Genomic DNA, 19,545 nt, shown 5'->3' with positions numbered 1-19,545 from the left:
GAATAGTCAGAAGTGGAATGGAGCTAAAGCAGGAGAATACGGTGGTTTCGGAATTTATATTATACGATAATCACTCCACCTTGCTTTCAAGTCACAGAAGTACATTAAAGTGTTTTTAAATTTTCAGCGAAATAAAAAATAAAAGAAATATGCTCAATAAACATATATGTCAAAGATATCATTAACTATCTGGAGTCTTAAAAACATGTTTAGCAGTTTACTTCCAATACGAGAGCCGTCACTTTGGTAATGACCTCGCCATACCGGCATATAAAACTCTATCGCAAGAGAAATTTGCTATCGCTTAGAACATTTTCGAAAAATATAACTTTCAAAATTCCAACCAAGTCGGTTTTTCGTACTCATACACTGCTTGAAATATTGGGCATCTAAATCCAGAACTGATCAACAGAAAGGGCTTCGTCCTCCATCAGGACAACGCCAGACAACACACATCTTTGATGACTCGGCAAAAACTGGGAGAGCTTGGCTGGGAATTTTTGATACATCCACCATATAGCCCTGATCTTGAACCATCGGACTACCATTTGTTTCGGTCTATGCAGAACTCCCTTAATGGAGTAAAGTTGGCTTCAAAAGAAGCCTGTGAAAGTTACATGTCGCAATTTTTCGCCGAGGAACCAAAAAAATTTTACACTGATGGAATAATGTCTCTAGCGGAAAAGTCCCAAAGAGTGGTCGACCAAAATGGTCCATATTTGCTTCATTCAAAGTCATTATAAATATGAAAAAATAAGTTGAAGTTTGATTAGAAATACGAAAAGACTTTTTCGACTACTCAATATATAGCACTAAAAGGTAACTAAGTTGAGAAGAACATCGCTATTTTTCTACATTTTCGAATTTACTGTTGACAGTGTAATTATTGGACTTATATATGTATACTAGAATATATGTGTGTATGTTTCCGGGGTCACTAGGGACGAATGTAGGTACTACTCAGACTTTTTGTCCCCGTTCTTCTTTTGACAGTTGGGAATGGTGGATGACATGAATTTATTTATTTTTAAAACATCTTCATTCCAAAATATTTGAAATTGTTAAGGCTGTGCCAACGCATTTCCCTGGTACGGCAAAATGTGAAAAATTCGCGGGTTTAAAGCGCTGAAAAGCACTAAATATTGACCAAAACAGTAAAAGAAGGGGGAATAATTTATTGAAACAAGGTCATTAACCGGTCGATGCACGAAAACTATTTATTATGAATATAAATATGGGAAAAGTAGAAATATATTTATAACCGACAGACCTTACTTGCTTCAAGTTGAGCAACTAACCAATGGGCAATTGCTGACTTTTTCAGAGATGCTATGTCTGATATAACTAAAAATGTGAGCAATAAACGTGCCATAAGTAATTGCGATACAATAGATTGGGAAGGAATTCACAAACAGAATTAGCGTTTCTCATAACATACGAAGTTATGTAAGCGGAGTGAGGACTTAACCACAACCACAACCTTAACCACAAGGAATCATAGAATCATAAGGAAGTTACTTTTTACATTGTGGGCGTAAAACCGAATTTTTAATGAATTATTGTCGTATTTGTGTTTATGCAAGACGACGCCGCTTATCGAATTGCGTGTCTAACACTTATTAATGCGTGATTTTATCGCAAATACTTGAGCGCCGACGTCAGCAGTTGTGAGTGGCGCAATGGCAGATTCATGGTTCGATGGCAACAGCAGCCATTGCGTATCAGGCAGACCATTGCCGTTAACACACGAACACACACACACGGACGGGCAAAATATGAATGACGTTGGAGACCGCGAAAATGTGACCAAGCATGTGCAGGCGTTTGTCGCCGCGCTCTGACGGTGGGTGGGTGATTTCAAGCACGTGCCTTGTATTTTCCTCCATTTTGTTTTGCTTTCCTTGCTCTCATATTTTATTTTTATCTTTCTTGTAATTTTAATCCTTGCCAACTGCCTTTTTTCTAACGTTAATATATGTGCGTTTTCCTTTGCTATTTTATCATTTGGCGTATATTTCACGCAACATCATATTCATACACATCCTTATATATTTATTGTAATATTACACCGTGTTGTTGCTGTTTTTGGACTTTCGTCAATCGTGCGCGTGCGAAATTGTTGTGGCGGCAAAAGTCTGCTTTACAGCGAACGCTTCCTTATTGCTTTCATTTTGTATTTATTTGAATGGATATTCATGAACATTAGGGTAGTCATTAAAAAATAATAAAATTTAATTTTTTTCACTTGCACTTTTCAAGCGGGATTTCACATACAAATTTTGGTTACCTTTAAGACTATTAAGGCATGACATGAAAGCCTCCATTGAGTGGTTAGACCAGTTTATGCTCAAAAAGTCGAATAATTTTGACAATTTATTGTGTGAGTAAGAAAAAATAAATCATAGTTCTTATTTCAAGCTTTATAAGGCAAATATTTTAGTATAAAAATAAATTGTATAGAAATTTTGATACAAAATAATGACTGTAGAACAATTATTGGAACTATCTTTTGCATGGGTTCATCTAGAAGTGAAGGTGACTTTAGCAAGTCCTGGAATTCGAGACAAATTATAGAATCAGATTTGAATCTATACACACATCTATATACATTTATACGATTTCCTTATAATATTCAGAAAATCGTGAACTTTCAAGAAAAAGTAAAAGTTTTGAACCAAAAATGAGCGGTAAATGGTTTATAAACAAAATTTGCAATAAAAATCTCAGGCTAGTGACATCAGGCTAAGCTGGCAATGCAACTAGGAAAGGAACACCCACTAGAAGTTTAACACATCGTATTTTTTCCCAAGTTGAAAAGATTAGACCAATGGTCGTGACATCGAGAGTTCAAAAGGCGAAATCAACATTTTCACTGACGGATCAAAGGGTGAAGCAGGAACAGGAGCATACCTTTTCTGTAGTAATCCATACACAGTAGGTAACTTCCAATTAAATGACTACAATGCAGTCTTTCAGACCGAAATTGTGGGCATAACAGAAGGTATCAAGTGGAAGAAGGCAACTGGAGTCACTTTTCATCTAAATCGCCCAGGCTTTTTAATTGTTATTGGAAGCAATGGATCCTGGAGGAACACCCTTGTGCTTGGAACATAAGAAACACAGGTCATACCAAAAAGTTATTTTTGGGTAGTTTTGATGGGGGACAGACTAAAAAGCTCCTACAGCTAGGCAAAAGGGAGCAAAAGGGAGTGTTGTGGTTATCACAGGGCACCTACTTTTAAGATGCCACTTTCATAAAATGTGAAAAATGGATTCGGTGGAATGCAGAGCTTGCTCAGAGGATGATGAGAGGCTGAAACATTATCTTTGCGAATGTTCAGCATTCAGTCGGTTAAGACGGGACATTCATTGTGAAAACAGCGCCCAAAAATTGTAATTAAATTCCCTAAGTTGATGATATTAAAAAAAAAGGAATTTAGCCTAGTTCTGGATGACTTTCGACCTCTTCAACTGATATACTATTATTATATAAATTAGAAGTGTGTTATAGAGATGTTAAGAGAGCTTGATATCTCTCACGAGTCAATTCGAAGTACTTTTGTGGATATTTTGGGTAAAAAAAGCATTATTGCTCGACTCGTTCCGATAAAGCAGAATTTTTCTTTTAAAGAGTGCCGTAAACCGGTCTATTTGGACATGCCTGATCGTGCGAATTGCGATCCCACATTCATGGAGAGCATCATAACTGCCGATGAGACATGGGTTTATGAGTTCATACAAACAAGTCCATAATCATCAGAATGGAGCGAAAAACGCCAAAGCCGCTCAAAAATCGTTTTTTCGATATTCGTGGTTTGGTGCATCATGAATTTCTTTCGGAGAGACAGGCGGTCAATAAGGAGTTCTATTTGGCCGTATTGAAGCATTTGCGTCAAAACCTCCGTCGAAAACGGCTGGAATTATGGAAGAACAATTCAAGAATTTTACTCGATGATAATGCACCATCGCATCGAGCTCCAATTGTGATCGAATTTAAAGCCAAAAACGCAATGAATATCATGGTTACCCAAACTGAAATTGCCGCTCCATGGAACCCGTTTTCAGTCGATCTAAGAGATAAAACAATATTCACTAATGGAGCTAAAGACCATCTCAAAAAGTGCTTATGAAAAGTGTTTAGAGGAATGGAAAAATTGTTGGCATAAGTAAATTATATCTGGTGGGGATTACTTCAAAGACGACAAAATAAAAATTGGTGAATAATCTGAACAAAGTTAACCCTTCACAAATCTGTGTTTCGACCCTACCAATTATCTTCACCTTTAATTTAAATTCCTTATGAAATCTTCTAGCATAAAATTGTCCGTATATTATTTTGGACATTTTAAGGCTCGTGTAAAACATCTGAAATATGAGACATATTTTATCATGAGGTGTTTTCGACCAAATTTGTCGATATTTTGCAGTTTTGGTTTCATACAACAATTTACGTAACAACAACAAAGTTATATACCAGGTTGAACTCAATATAAAATACTACGATAATAACTAATAAATATGGCACAATTGCTTGTTATTTTATATCTATTTTGTTATACCAGTTACTTGCGTATATTATGCCAGTTGCTTGTTCGATTCACCACAACAGAAAGTCTATCGCATAGATGTTTTTATCATTGTAGAAAGATAGAGAGAGATAGAGCGTGTGATTTAAGTCATCTGATGAAAAATATTTTCTACAATTAAGCACCACCCTAACGCACATACAATTAAAATACATGATATATATTTTTGTAAGCCTTCATAATACTGTAAGCATGTAAGTGTGTGTTGAATGCTAAAAGCCTACAAAAGCGACTTAGAAATGATTTTTCAAATCAACAGCCAACAACAAAAACAAGCACTTTAAGAAAATGTGCTTAACCGCCAAATTGGAGAGAGTGCTTTGGCGCCAAGCGCCGCACCAATGTACACACATACATGCGAACACTTTGGCGTACATACGTACGGTGAAGGCATACATCAATCTACTGCGCTACGAAGCCATTTCGTATTATTTTCATAATAAATATTTTTGCAACAAATTGCTTAGAATTTATTTACAAAAAATTAAATGAAAATTCCAATTAAAAATGGCAACGACTTTGCATATAAAATGTTTAGACTTTGTTTATATTAACACGGGCGTTTTTTCTTTTTTCTTTTGTGGTTTTAAGAAACTTTTACGAGTTTTCATTCAAATCCCTGCTATGTTCATACATATATATATATATATATATATACATATATATATATATATATATATATATATATTTATACATTATTTATCGTGATCGCTGCTGGCGCTCATCGCTTGGAGCATGCAGGGGTGCCCAAGCTCGCTACATTGTTTCCTTGTTTATGTTTTCGTGCAACGCCATCATTGTTGATTTGCTTACTTAATAAATTAGTGAAGAATTGTTGCAAGTAGAGTGAATCTTTGAACTCATAAACGTTTACGGCTCGCGCATAAAATATCGATTGTATATATTTAAATCGATCTATATAAATGTATGTGTTTATAATTTTTCCCCAAAGAAATCGTGCCCCACACACGCTGTTCCAAGCGTTAAACAAACGGTATATGCCGCCGCCTTTGCCCAGCTGGCGTGTAATAACAAAAGTGAAGCGCTTTATTGATGCCCCAGTAATGACGTCATATCGCCATGAAATACCGTTGTACGCTTGTGTGCGCGCGAAATTGGCGTTTTTAGCCGCTTTATGATGGTGTATGCAAAACGTGTTGGCATCATCAACGGCCAGCGGCAGCCGCCGATCCAATATGCTTTGGGCAGCGCCTTTTTGCTCTTCCATTTTTAGCGTCTTCTTTTGTTCTGCTTTGTTGCCGTGTTTTTGCAAATTTTCACATTTATTTGGGCTTTTATTTGTTTGGATTTCGGCCAAAGCATTTGGCCGTGTGAGCAGCAAAAATGCAATCGACAGTCAGCGGAGCGTGATTTCACTGAATCAACTGAAGTTTGTGTGTGTGTGAAAGAGTTTGCGAAACTGGATTTTAATATTAAACTCAGTTGTATGTAAATAGTCTGTGTCGAAATATTGGTGAATCGAAATTTCGCTGAAAAGAAGTTGAGTGGTGAGTTAAGCACACAGAACTTACTTATTTACATAGTATAATAGCCTTCTTCGAGTCACCACTTCTGTTCTCGCTATAACGGAACTTCGCGCTTTTATAACACAATTTTAAAGTAACAACAAATCAATATATTTGAATGCTTCTTAATACAGCATGTGGATACTACGACGAGTTGGTATAAACTTTCTTTGTTTTATCTCTATACTTCTACACCAATATATTTAATTTATGCTAGTTTTTGTGAATTGAAGACAATCTGTCTTTGAATATGTCAGTCTGCTTATTTTATGTCTGCAGTGGATTTGATTCATCATTTCTCTGTACTTAACATTGCACTTCGACTGCAATACAATTTTTCTGTAAACTAGGATTTGGTTACTACATAAAATTGGTATAAAAGCCCTTAAGTTTATCTCTATACATTAATACCAGTTCATTTGATTTATGCCAGTTGTTGTTCGATTCGCTACTCTTCGAGCTTTTACTGTAAATTGAAGGTAGTTACTCTTTTTCTGCTTGGTTTATGCCAGTAGAGTATTCGATTTGCCACTCCTTTGTTCACTACTTTTGAACTCCACCCTCTAATATTACAATTTTCGTAAAAGAGTATGAGAGTTCATAAAAAAAGTGGTATAGAATTTTTTATTTTTGTCTCTAAATATTTATACCAGTTTATTTGATTTTCCTTGCTTGCTGCATTTGAACTTCGCCCTCTTATAATATTTTTTTTTTTTTGTAAAAGAGTATCAGAGTTTATTTATCTTCAACAAAGTGGGTATAGAATTTTTTAGTTCTGTCTCTAAAGGCTTATTCCAGTTCATTTGAACTTTTTTCTCGCTACATTTGAACTCCGCCTTCTTCTACTGCAATTTTTATTTAAAGGAGTATGAAATTTCTTCAACAAAATGGTATAAAATCAATTAATTTAATCTGCAAATATTTATACCAGTTTATTTGATCTTCTTTCTAGCTACATATGAACTCCATCCACTTTTAATACAATTTGTTTTGTAAAATAGTATGAGAGTTCATAAAAAAACTGGTATAGAATCTTTTATTTCTGTCTCTAAAGATTTATACCAGTTCATTTGAATTTCTTTGCTTGCAGCATTTGAACTCCGTCCTCTTCTTATACAATTTTTTTGTTAAAAGGTATGAGAGTTCTTCAACAAAGTAATAAAAGAATCTCTTTATTCTTAATATAAAGGTTTATACCAGTCCGTTTGTTCTTTTTTCTTAGCTACATTTGAACTCTGCTCTCTTTCAATGTAACTTTCATGTAAAATAGTATGAAATTTCTTCAAAAAATGGTATAAAATATGAAAATTCCATCTCTAAAGATTTATACCAGTGAGAAGAAGTCTTGCTCGCTGCATTTGAACTCCGCTCTCTTAGCTAAATTAAAATGCAATTTTTTTATAAAAGAGTATGAGAGTTTTTCAACAAAGTGGTCTACAATCTCCTATTATGCGTCTTAATTAGTATACCAGTTAATTTCATTTATACTAGTTGTTTGTTTGCATCTCTACTCTCCATCGATGACAACTTCAAATTTGTTTGATTTACGCTAGTTCTGTCTTCGATTCACCAACATGTACATTATAATGTTTTAATTACAATTTGAAGTTTTTTTTTCTTAAGTTACAAGCTTAGTTTTTATGCCAAATCCTGTGTATTTTTCACAATATTTTCAAAAAATTTTAAATTTTTATATACTATTGTATAATTTTAGATTCTTCTTAGTTTGGTATATGTACCATGACATATATAACTGGTATATATGTATAGTATATGTGTATAAGCACGCTTGATACGACTTATGTAGCAAACTGCAAAAATATTGCAATTTCCAGTCAACGAAGTGAAAAATGAATTTTAGATTGGCGCATATGCTCCTAAGTCAAAACAAGTCAAGTACAAAAAGCGTAAAGAACATAAAATGCAGAAGAAAAGCTTAAAACGGCCACATGTGGAGCATTATGCTGTTACAAGAAAGCATATGCTCAGTGAAACGGATGCGTGTGCCAGCCAAGTGGGTCGGGAAGACAGCATGGGGTGACAGTCTTTTGAGCTCAAGAATTGAGGCAGAGAGGAAACAAAAAAATTAGAAATTGAGCAAAAAAATCAATCACAAAAATTTGAAAAAAACTGCTTTACTTATTGTGTTTAAGTTTTAAACGAAAAACGCATATATGCCACAAGTAATATTACTAGGAATTTTTCAAAAATTAATATAAGATAATATAATAATAAAATGTATATTTTTTGCAACATCTGCATTTTAGAAGACAAATTTTAATTGCTGACTTTGTGCCAGTTTCTCAGTTGTCGCTACATTAATTACTCCAAAATAATCAAGTTTCGTAATAAAAACAGTGGATAACTGTGACTGAAATAAGCAGTAAAAGAGAGATTATGTGAACGGCTATGTGGCCAGTTGTGAGGCTGACGAACGCGAGTGACGGCTTGCAGGTTTGGGGAAAAAGCATTTTCGCTTTTCTTTCCTGCTTTTTCCACGAACGAACTTGATTATGTAGGAAAGTTTTTGTGATGGATGGAACGTGTGTGTGAACATTTTGTAATTAGTTTCAGCAGTTTGCTATTTGGACACTCAAATTACTAAGTGTGCTACAATGCTAGATGAAACGTTGAATGGCGATAAATGACAGATCGTCGTACGGTTTTAATTGAATTAAAGAAATTAGATATCGCTATAGTAGAGCAATTGTGATAGATCTGAATACTGGTCATTACTAAGATATGTCATACGACATATCAGTGCACATGTCAATATAAGATCAAGATACTAAGCATCTTAACTGACTCAATGGTGAATCTATAACATCTGATCAAATTTCATGCGGACTTGCAATAAATGAAACCACATCCTATAGCTTCGGCTGAGATTTTGGTTTTTTTTTAAGTTTCGGCTCATTTCTGCAGCGCTATTTGCTTGATAGTTTAACTCATTTATCGTCATATTTATATACCCACTTCTTGTCATCAGTTATGTTGTCTTTGATATTGTAAAGTCTTCAGCTACGTCGTCCAGCATCTATTTTGTGATCGTTTGTCGTATTTTCGCTTTCAGGTCCTTTTGTAAGCATCTAGTACTGATGCGCTTGATGCCCAAAAAATAACACAAAAAATTTACGAAAACAATAACCAAAATATGTTGCTTGGATGCATAAAAGATGTTGATGTCCTCCGCTATCACTCTGATGTCAACTTGATGATTTTTAAGCTCTGTTTTTTTAACTTTTTGGATGTTGTCGTCTTTAACAGAGATGTGATGGACGACTCGCTTGAGTCAAGCAAGTTTTCGATGACTTTACGTGCTTCACTGAAAGATTTGTGCCATTTAAATATTTATGTTCGTGATGAAGTAGACTCTGCCAAACAGTTCTACAATATTTTCAATGATTCCATAGCCGTGATACCATTGTAAACACAAAATTTTTTGCAAACTTGTTGGTTAATTTTTTCCATGCTAATAATTATCGGCCAAACTTTTCGCGTCGTCAATGAACAGCTGCCAAACACACTCGTATTGAAACCATACGTTTTTGGAAAACGTAAAAGAACAGGTGGTACGATGGAGCATATAGGATGTTCCATTGCCCGACCAAGAATAAGTTCGAATAGCAATTACCCGTCTGAAGAACAACAAAGCGTTGGGGGCCGATGGATTGCCGACCGGCGGTGAAGAACTGACTCCACAAGAAGGGAGACCCCACAATCTGCGCCAACTATCTTGGGATAAAAGGCTCCTCAATATTGCATATAAGGTACTATCGAGCGTATTGTGAGAAATATTAAATCCAGCCGCCAACAAACTGATTGGACCTTATCAGCGTGGCTTTTGACTTGGAAAATCAACAACTGACCAGATATTTACCATGTGCCAAATCTTGGAAAAGATTCGTAAGAAGAGAATTGACACAAATCACCTTTTCGTCGATTTTAAAGCCGCCTTCGATAGCACGAAAAGCAGCTGCCTCTATGCCACTATATCTGAGCTACATATGTAGGTATCCCCGGAAAGTTAATGCGGCTGTGTACGACGACTGTGACGTTGAGGTGTTATAAAGCGCAAGATCGGGAAGAACTTCTTCGAGCCGTTCGATACCAAATGAGGTTTCAGACAAGGAGATTTCCTATCATTTGACATCTTTAATCTATTCTTACGCGGTGTCTACGCCTGTAAAGAAGAATATACTACAAAAAATATGTAAACGTGTTTAAAATATCTCAACTTATGGACTGATATTTATATATTTTGAATTTATTTTAGCATTGAAAAATGATGGTCCCATGTTCTGACCAATTATATAGCAAATGAAGTTGTGAAACTGAATTTTACATGAAATATGTATAAAAACCCATACCTCAAAATATCAACTGATTAAGTATTAGATTATGAGTAAACTCCTAAACTGCTTTTAAACGTAAACAAACCTAAACTACTTTACAAAAGTGGTCTGAATTGAAGTGGTCTGAAGCACAAACCTGTGTATATGCGCGTTTATAATATATATTTTCCCGAGAAAATGTTGGCATGAGTACCTTGAGCGATTTGTAACCTAATACGGTATAAAGCTTACAGTAGCCAATTAAATTCACAAATGCTCACTTACTTACAACAACATATGGATAAACGCTCAAGCCTTAGGAAAACCAATTTTACACAACTAAATAAACCAAAATGGCTAAGTCAACATGCAAGGGAGGATACAAGACCGCAAGTGTCAGAGTGCCGTCATAAATACATACGTATACACATGTAGTACATATATGCTTGCGTCTGTAGAATCCGGCATTTCCTGGATTTCTATTTAGTGTACTCAACTAGCATAAAAGTGAGCGCCACACGTTGCATGACAAATCTGCTGAAATCTGCTTTTCTTGAAAGACGCATGTGAAGGAGAAAAAGTAATTTCCTTATCCTAGCCACTTGCGCTTATTTATTCGTATGTTTGTTTGTATATGGAAGCCGTTATATTTTTACATTGCTTACGTAGAAAAGGCATTTTCACAATTCGCCTTCAACTTAAGGCGAGCGAGATGCCGTTCAGAAAGAAAACACACACAGTGGGAAGCTGGCGCAGCAAAAGCCTGAACTGCCAAGCTAATCGCTTGAATGGCGGCGTTTTTGTATGCGGCTAAAAATAGCTTTTTAGACTTACAAACTCTCGCTCGCACTCAAGATTTATTTGTTTGTTTGTATAATATCGGGTTCAGCGTTGAGCCACCGCCAAAATGGGTGTATTTCACGTGCGCTGACGGCAAGCAGACACTTTGCTTTCGCTAAATCTGCATGATGTCTTTGTGTGAGTAAGAGTTAAGCATGAGATTATATGTAAATGACGTCAATTATTTTCGGGGTTATGTAAAGGGCGCAAGCCGAAAAAACAGTGGAAATGAACATTTTCCCCAGTGGTTGAGTTCGACAAATGATATACAAAAGTGTTTAAGTAGCTTTGCAATCGAATATCCTAAATATATTATTTTACTATTTCCATTTCCGTTGCTATCAAGTTTTGTATTACAAAAGGGTTAATAACCTGATGTGTGTGTATAAACAAATGCCTTGCTAAAATATTTAAGCGCAAATATTGTTTGGTGACTACTTTTGCGACTTTCTCATTACTAGAAATTGCTTATACGCCGCGTATATCCAGTTTTCTCTTTGTGTAGGGAAGACTAAATTTTATTAACATAATTAATTTGACAAAGTTGTTAAACTTCTGTTAGATAGAATTTGTTAAACGTGATTGTGATATGGTAAACTCAACTTAACATCACATTATTTCTGTTTACAAAAAGTGGACCAAACAACATGCAAGATATTATAACAAATTTTAGTATAAGTGGAGAAAATTAAAGTGTGGAAACTCTCACCCAAAAATCTTTTCCAGCCATCATATATCAAATATTATGACCTCATTGCTTTTATCTAATATTTTTCTGTGAAAATGTTTGTAAATTTATAAGATCTCCTAAAGAAACCAGTCCCATTTACCTAATATATCTAATATAATGACGATAAAAGGTCATAAAATGAGAATGTGATTTCAGACATGATATCAATTTATCGCATCGTCATGGACCTTTAATCCACTTACAATTTAAATTAAGTCTTAACATATACTATATTTTAGTCCCAAAAACACCCTTGTCATATTAATAATAATATATAATTAATATAAACATACGATGCTGCCGAAAAAAATCCTTTTTAAAATAATAAAATAAAATTAATTCAGAAAATCGTGAACTTTGTAAGAAAATAAATAAGTTATTGGCCATACAAAAAACATCTGAATTATAGTCTAAGATATTATCATAGAAATATGTCTAATAGATAAAAATAGCTGCTACTCTCAGAATTTGCTATTTTTTCATTGTGATATGTAAAGTATATGAAAATATCTGTTAGATTTCAGCCGTCTAGCATCATAGCCCATATGAATTACCTTGCGAATGATAGTACCAGTCACCTCAACCTCAGCGAAATCTAAAAGAAAAACATAATGTTTTTAAAAAACTCTCTACATTCTTGACTCAAAACAGCTTCTCTTATATTTGTCAGTCCTTTGAAGTCCCAAGAAGGGGAGAAACAAAGATAAAACAGCTTTTATATATGAATTTGAACCTGCGTGTTATCAAAATGGCCGATATTTTTATTTAATTTTATATAATTATTCAATTAACGTTGTTACAATTTTGTTATAGATAAGATATCAGAACTGTAGTTTGGGATATTACCCTAGATACTTATTTAATGGAAAAAAGGCATTTTTATTGCTCGATTTTCTAATTTTCTCATAACCAAACACAGACAAATTTTTTTCCTGTATTATTGCCCAACCGTAGTATCCTGTTAACGATAGGCACGTCGGCGTTTAGACTCCTCCGACATAAAACATAATATTCTTAGATAATGACCTACATTCTTCTAAAAACAGCTTTTGGCATATTAGTCAATACTTTGAAAAGGAGAAATAAGGCTGAAACTGCGTTTTCTCTAATTGCAATCAAAGCTACTAAATCAAAAATGTGTGGTAGAATCACAATGGAAACTATTGCTAACTGTTCAATTTAGGTTATTAAAAACGCGTCCTTCATCTGAACTTCATAGTTAATAAGAGTAATATTAAGAGTTGTCAAGATAGTTAAATATATATTTCTATGGGCAAAAACTAGTAAGACTTTTTTTTCTATAGACTGTTGTTTAGACTGTCAGTGACATCTGTGCAAAATGTCACATCAAAATAATCATTATAGTTTAGTATACGCTTGTCTTTCCGAGGTACATAAAGTGCAAATTTTCATCTAATATCGTGCCGTATTCGTTTGATTTAGCTTTGTGGGACTTCCGGCTATTCAGCAAACTCAAATAACCGCTCCGGCGAAACCGTTCTGAGTCAATTAAAGACATTAAACGTGAATTGCTACGCGCTTTGAAGGCTATTTCTGAAATTTACTTTAATAACTGTTTCGAGGATTGAAAAAAGTTTGGCACAAGTGCAAGGAGGCCATGGGAGATTACATTGAGGAAAACGACGTAGATTTTAAAGAATAAATACATAGTAGTATGTATGCAAATGAAGAGATCTGTAATGCGAATTTGACAGATGAACAAGAAAATTTGTCACGATTGGGAAATTTCATTTTTATAAGGCTGAAAATAAAAGAACATTATTTATTGCCATTACTTCTACTTTTTTTTACAAAAAAAAAAATATTTTTTTATAATGATATTATTCTAAATAAAGCTCCAAAACACCCAAAAAGAAATATAGGTGACTATAAATATATATAAGTATATAAATGATCAGCGTTGCGAGCTGAGTTGATTTCGTCATATCCGTCTATCTGATTGTCTGTCTGTTCTTATAAAGAAGCTGTTCATTTGTTGTCAGTCGCCGATATCGGAGCACTACAGTATATAGTTGCCATACTAACTGAATGAATCGGAATGAAATACTTGTGTGGAAAAGTTTTTCATCTCCCGAGACTTGCCATGTTTAAACCGGACTGCTAGCAGTGCTATGACATTTAACTGCCGTGCGAGTTTATTGATCGGAATCTAGAGTGCATATGGAGAACTTGTCGACTTGACGAGATATCTGCACCAAATTTAGCATGGGGGATATTCCATCGACACAGGTAATCTTAAAAGAAATTTATCAAATCGAGTCACTATAGCATATAGCTGTCATACAAGCTGGACGATCAAAATCAACTTCTCGTATGAAATTTTTGATGGATATTATAGTTTCGCTGGAAACGAAGCTGAAGGGTTTTCTAGTTATTTGTTGGAATTAACTTTAAAATACTTTCATAACTATTTTATTATTATTTTTGAAATTGATTTAAAAATACACACAAACCTTCCCCCTAAAAAAAAAAAAAAAAAAATACTACAAACAACCTTTAAAAAACCGACATGCAAGCATACAATTTCTGATAATTAAATTTACAAAAAGTGCCGCAAAATGCCATTGAGAAATTTAATACAGCTGCTCTTCCTGCTCATTTCGTCTTACATAGATAACGAACATTAAATCTTCTGCGACTGATTGCCTTTTCTAATAACAGTCTTATGCAAATAACTCTCACGGTTGTGAGACCGAATTGTAGAGACTCATGTTGAACCCGAGCGCGTTGTCGAGTAGCGTATTACTTTGAAGTGAATTGAAGAACATATAAACACCGATATCATACAAAATAAAATTACATGTGCGCAACTTTAAATAAATACATACAAATATATGTAAATACACGCACGAAGCGCGTATAATATGCATATCCTTTCAGGTTCGACTGACGACGCATGTCAAAATGTCACCGACAAAGCACACCGCCATAAATCCATTTTACAGCGCAGACAAAGGCGGCAACATAGTAAAATACGATGCTGACAACTTGGCTGGCATGCCTAGGGTGCGTTGGCAAGGATACCGTGGCCCATAGACGACGACGATGACACAGTCCTAATGGAGACAGCGATGTGCGTTAGCCACAGCTAGGGGAATACGCATACATACATATACATATGTACATATATACGCTAGTGTCTATGTCGAGTAGTAGAGTACAGCAACACAAAAGGTCATGCCAGCGAATGACGTGAATAAAATGGAATAAAGAAGTAAGCAAAACAAAATGTTGTTGTGAAGAAAGTAAGAAAAAAGAAAATCAAATAAACGTAAGGAGGCGCACACAGACTACGTTACTTGTGCGAAGAGAAATTTATATTGTGACTGAGTGGTAGTACTCGTAGAAAGGCGACTTGTAATACTGATGAACTTTGGGGGAAGTAAATGGTGGATAATAAATGAATAGAAGCGTAAAGAAATACAAAAGAAAGTTATGTTCGAAAGTCATATTTGTAAAATAGAAAAGCAAATGTAAGAATTCATATAAAAAGCGAAAAAAATATTCATAATTATTTCTAAAGCTTGCACAAGCGCCCCCTCTACTAACTCTTTGCGCACCTTAAGCAAATTAAATCCTTCCAAAACACACGCCCGAAGAAAAACCTAAAATGCCTAAATTCCATAAATTCAGCTAAAACGATTGCTAGCAAAGTGCGCGTTGACAGCACAGCCTGCTGGACGTCCATACAATGGACACACTTGCTTTGTGGCTGGCCAAAAACACGCGGCGCTGCGCTCACAAATTTTTTTGGTTTCCTAAAAATTCCAACAAAAGTAAAAAAGTAAAAAAAAAGTGTATGAAAATATTTGCATTGCTCGCTCATTGACATTTCTGGCATGTGGTAGAAATATTTCGAAATGCACTGCGCAGACGCGCGAATTCACAGGTAACGGTGAACTCTTTTTAAGCAGCTACCATAGGCAAGGTTACGCTTACTGGAAGCTTAAATGAAGTTAAAAGACATACCCATATGCAAGAGTTTGTAGCTGTGTGTGTGTATGTGCCTTGGAAATATATAACATTCTAGTAAATAAATAATGTGGCGAGTCCCTTTGCTGGCCCTACTTGCCTGTCGATACAATAAAAAGTGTGTTATGTTGAAATTCGCGGCGGTAACAAATATTTGACAAGATATGTATGAACGTTAGTAGGTGGAGGTTAGGAGATACATATATATGTGAGCCGTTGTATTACAAGCTAGAACTAGTTTCCCCTAATATATTGCGTAGTCGAAAAAGTCTTTTCGTATTTTGTCAATAGATCGTTGCAGTCGTATATCTCCAGTCCTGCCAATCACATTGTGTCATACCATATATTTTTGGAAAGGTGAGATTTTAGCTTCATTTAATCCAAAATTAAATTCGGCCAAATTGAAAAAAAGTTACAGCTGTTCAAAAATGAGTGAAAATAATGAAGAAATTCGCTCTATTTTGAAATTTTTGTATAAAAAAAGGAAGAATGTCACGCAAGCCACCAATGAAGTTTGTGAAATTTACGGAGACAATGCTGTATCAGTTCGTGTAGGACAATAATGGTTCGCTTGCTTCCGTTCTGGAAATTTCGAAATTTCGATTTACATTAATGAAAGTTTTACACAGACGGAATAATGTCTCTAGCGGAAAAATGGCAAAAGGTGGTCGACCAAAATGGCACATATTTATTTAGTTATGTATCATTATAAATATAAAAATAAAAATAATTTAAAATTTGATTAGAAATACGAAAAGATTTTTTCGACTTTTTGCAAAACTTCAGAAGTCATATGCAAAACGGTAGATCGGAAGCACTCAAAATTCCTATTGGCACTCCATATAAGAGACTGTAAGAATATGATCGGAATACTAATGTGTCTTGTGGCGACACATGCGCGCAGAACAGGGCTGACAGATCGAGAAGACTGCTGAAAAAGTCCCTTGATACCGTAGAGAAAGGAACCAGGGAAACAATGGAGCATCTCTTGTGCACTTGTCCCGCATTGACAAGACTATGCTGTAAGCATCTGGGGTTCTTGCGGTATGATACACTGGCGGTAGTATCGTTAGTGAGGCCACAGAGTCTGTTGAAATTCGCGCAGGCATTATAAAGGTTGACTACTCTTCATGGACCTAGTAACTGAACTCCATCTGGTATGGCAAAGGACTAAAAATGGTCTATGGGCGGTTCATTATCATTATCAGACTAACTAAACCTAACCAAAACTAGTATTTTGAAAAAATCTTGTAATTAAACGTTAATTTAAGTTAATTTTTTTAAATAGTATAAAGTACTAGCTCTTTCGATTTTTGATTTTTTTGAGTTTTGCATCCAACGGAAAACGTATTCTGGTTTTCTACACTCGTTGTTGGACAAAAATATTCTTTAAGTCGAAGTAAGGTTATTTAATAAGGAAAGTATCTTTATAATTTTTATATTTGTAAGGAAGTTGTTTGCTTTAGTGGTTCGATTTGAAAAATTTGTTCGGAGATTGTGCCGTTGCCGTTTACTAGATTGCGGTAAATCAACTCGGCTCGTCACGATGGTCATTTACATAGATTTATAGGTTATTATTATACATACTTTATAGGTTCCAACGTCTCTTTCAGGCAATTACAAACATTGTGTTCTCTGTGAACGGTATGAAACAAGTCCAGAGAACTAATTCTGGATGAAGACATTTAATACTCTTGACCGTTTTTAAGGGGCTACGTGGGTTTACGGGTTTCAAAAAATCCAGTTTTTTTATTAAATTCTACAACACCTCTAGAATATTGTCTTAAATTTTCAAATTGATCCGAGTTATAGTTTCGGAGATACAGCTTTGAGAACTTCTGCGCTAGAGGCTAGCCAGGCTAAGTGCGCTGCCTTTAAACGCGTTTTTTTCGAAACTGTGTTTTTGAAGTCGGTTGCCAGCTTTCTCGAGAATTACACAATAGATTTTCATGAAATTTTTATACAGGTCTTTGACATACAATTCTTAAAGACTTGGACGAAGGAGCTTTTTTTCTATTACAACTATTTGAAAAAAAAAAAAAAAATGTTGCGAAATTTTCAAAGAAATTTTCATTTTTTTTTTGTAAAATTGTCTACCAAAAATTCAGTTTTCAGTTTTTTTTATCTTCGTCCAGGTTCTGAGATAAGGTTTTAATTAAAACTCGTATTTTTTCACTTTAGAAGTTCATGTAAGAAGTTATGCTGCCGGATGTTAGACGGTGTCGCAATGGCCGAGTCTAAAATATTTTTAATAGTTTATGTTTGTAAGAGTGAAAAATTCTAGTAAAATATTTCATTTTTATATGAGAAAAAATTTGTTGAAAAAAGGCTGCTTTTTACCCGAGGAAACCCATGTAACCCTTTAAAGCAATCGACTTTGGTTCAAAATGGTATAAAAGTGCAAGTTTTTGTATTATATTTAAATGCGTTTTTATTTAAAATTAAACAAGCCTCCATAAATAAAGTTTTTAGCTAATAAATTAACTTCTTAATTATCTTTATATGTAATTATTTGTATCGAATAATAAAACCACCTTCACAATTTTCCTAAGCAGATAACTCACACCCATCATTAACGCTGCTTACTAGAAAACACATTCCAAAATATAATCGCCGTGAACGCAAAGCATTTCCTCAATGACAGTAATCTAATCAGGAAAACACAAAGCAGAAAAAACAACAAATATTCCAGTGAGAATGCAAAGGGAAAAGAAGTGGGATATGCCAAACATTTCCGAGGCATTTTTGAGCGCCACAAACAAAAGAGCAGAGCGAACAATGCGGACATGCGCACTGAATAAAAATTCTTCGAAGTACACGAGTACTTTCATTTAGAATGCTCTCAGTGGTGCTCTGCGGCGAATGAGCACAGAAAAGCGCAAAGCACAACCAATGACGTCATTGAATTTTGCAAATTTGATGACGCGAATTTGAGGCCGACCTATTTTAGGAGGCCTTTGATGTTGCGAGCACTTGGCGCGTTTTTTTGTTCTTTTTGTGTGCCATAAATAAAGAGAACAAGCGTGCAAATGAAGAAGAGAAGTGTGGTGCGAAGAGAGTTTTGTACATATGTATATGATATGTCATATAGAGAGGCAGAAAGAAAATTATTTGAAATAGTACAAGACAGCGGGGCAATATGTTTAGCCAATATTCTATGAAATTACTATTTTCAAGTTTCCTTGATTAATAATATTATTTACTGAAAATATAATTAAATTTCATTTATTAAGATCCAATATACTAAATTTAATAAGATGTTGGAAGTTGTAGTAAAATTGCATAGATGACACTTAATTAGAGTTACGGAGATACTAAAAATTATTAAAGCAGGTTTAACTCTTCGAATGCAGTTCGCGTTACGTATACGCCATGGTAGGTTAAATATCTTCTTCTAGTACATATACACTAAAAAAAAAATATTAATTTTAAAGAAAACATACCTTTTAACTAAACATTTTCTCTAAAGCTGGATAAAGAGATTGTAGAAATGTTCCCAGAAGAATAAGAAAATAATGAATTATATTACTTCAGCT

General features: G+C 34.7%; 1 protein-coding gene across 11 annotated transcripts in view; it reads right to left on the bottom strand.

The window, feature by feature from the left end:
* The window catches only part of LOC126763101 (potassium voltage-gated channel protein Shab), a 225,180-nt gene that overhangs the window by 129,954 nt on the left and 75,681 nt on the right, over positions 1 to 19,545 (bottom strand). The window lies entirely within an intron of this gene.

The sequence above is a fragment of the Bactrocera neohumeralis genome, chromosome 6 (assembly GCF_024586455.1).
Source record: "Bactrocera neohumeralis isolate Rockhampton chromosome 6, APGP_CSIRO_Bneo_wtdbg2-racon-allhic-juicebox.fasta_v2, whole genome shotgun sequence".
Taxonomy (NCBI): domain Eukaryota; kingdom Metazoa; phylum Arthropoda; class Insecta; order Diptera; family Tephritidae; genus Bactrocera; species Bactrocera neohumeralis.
This window is presented reverse-complemented; position numbering and strand designations above follow the sequence as displayed.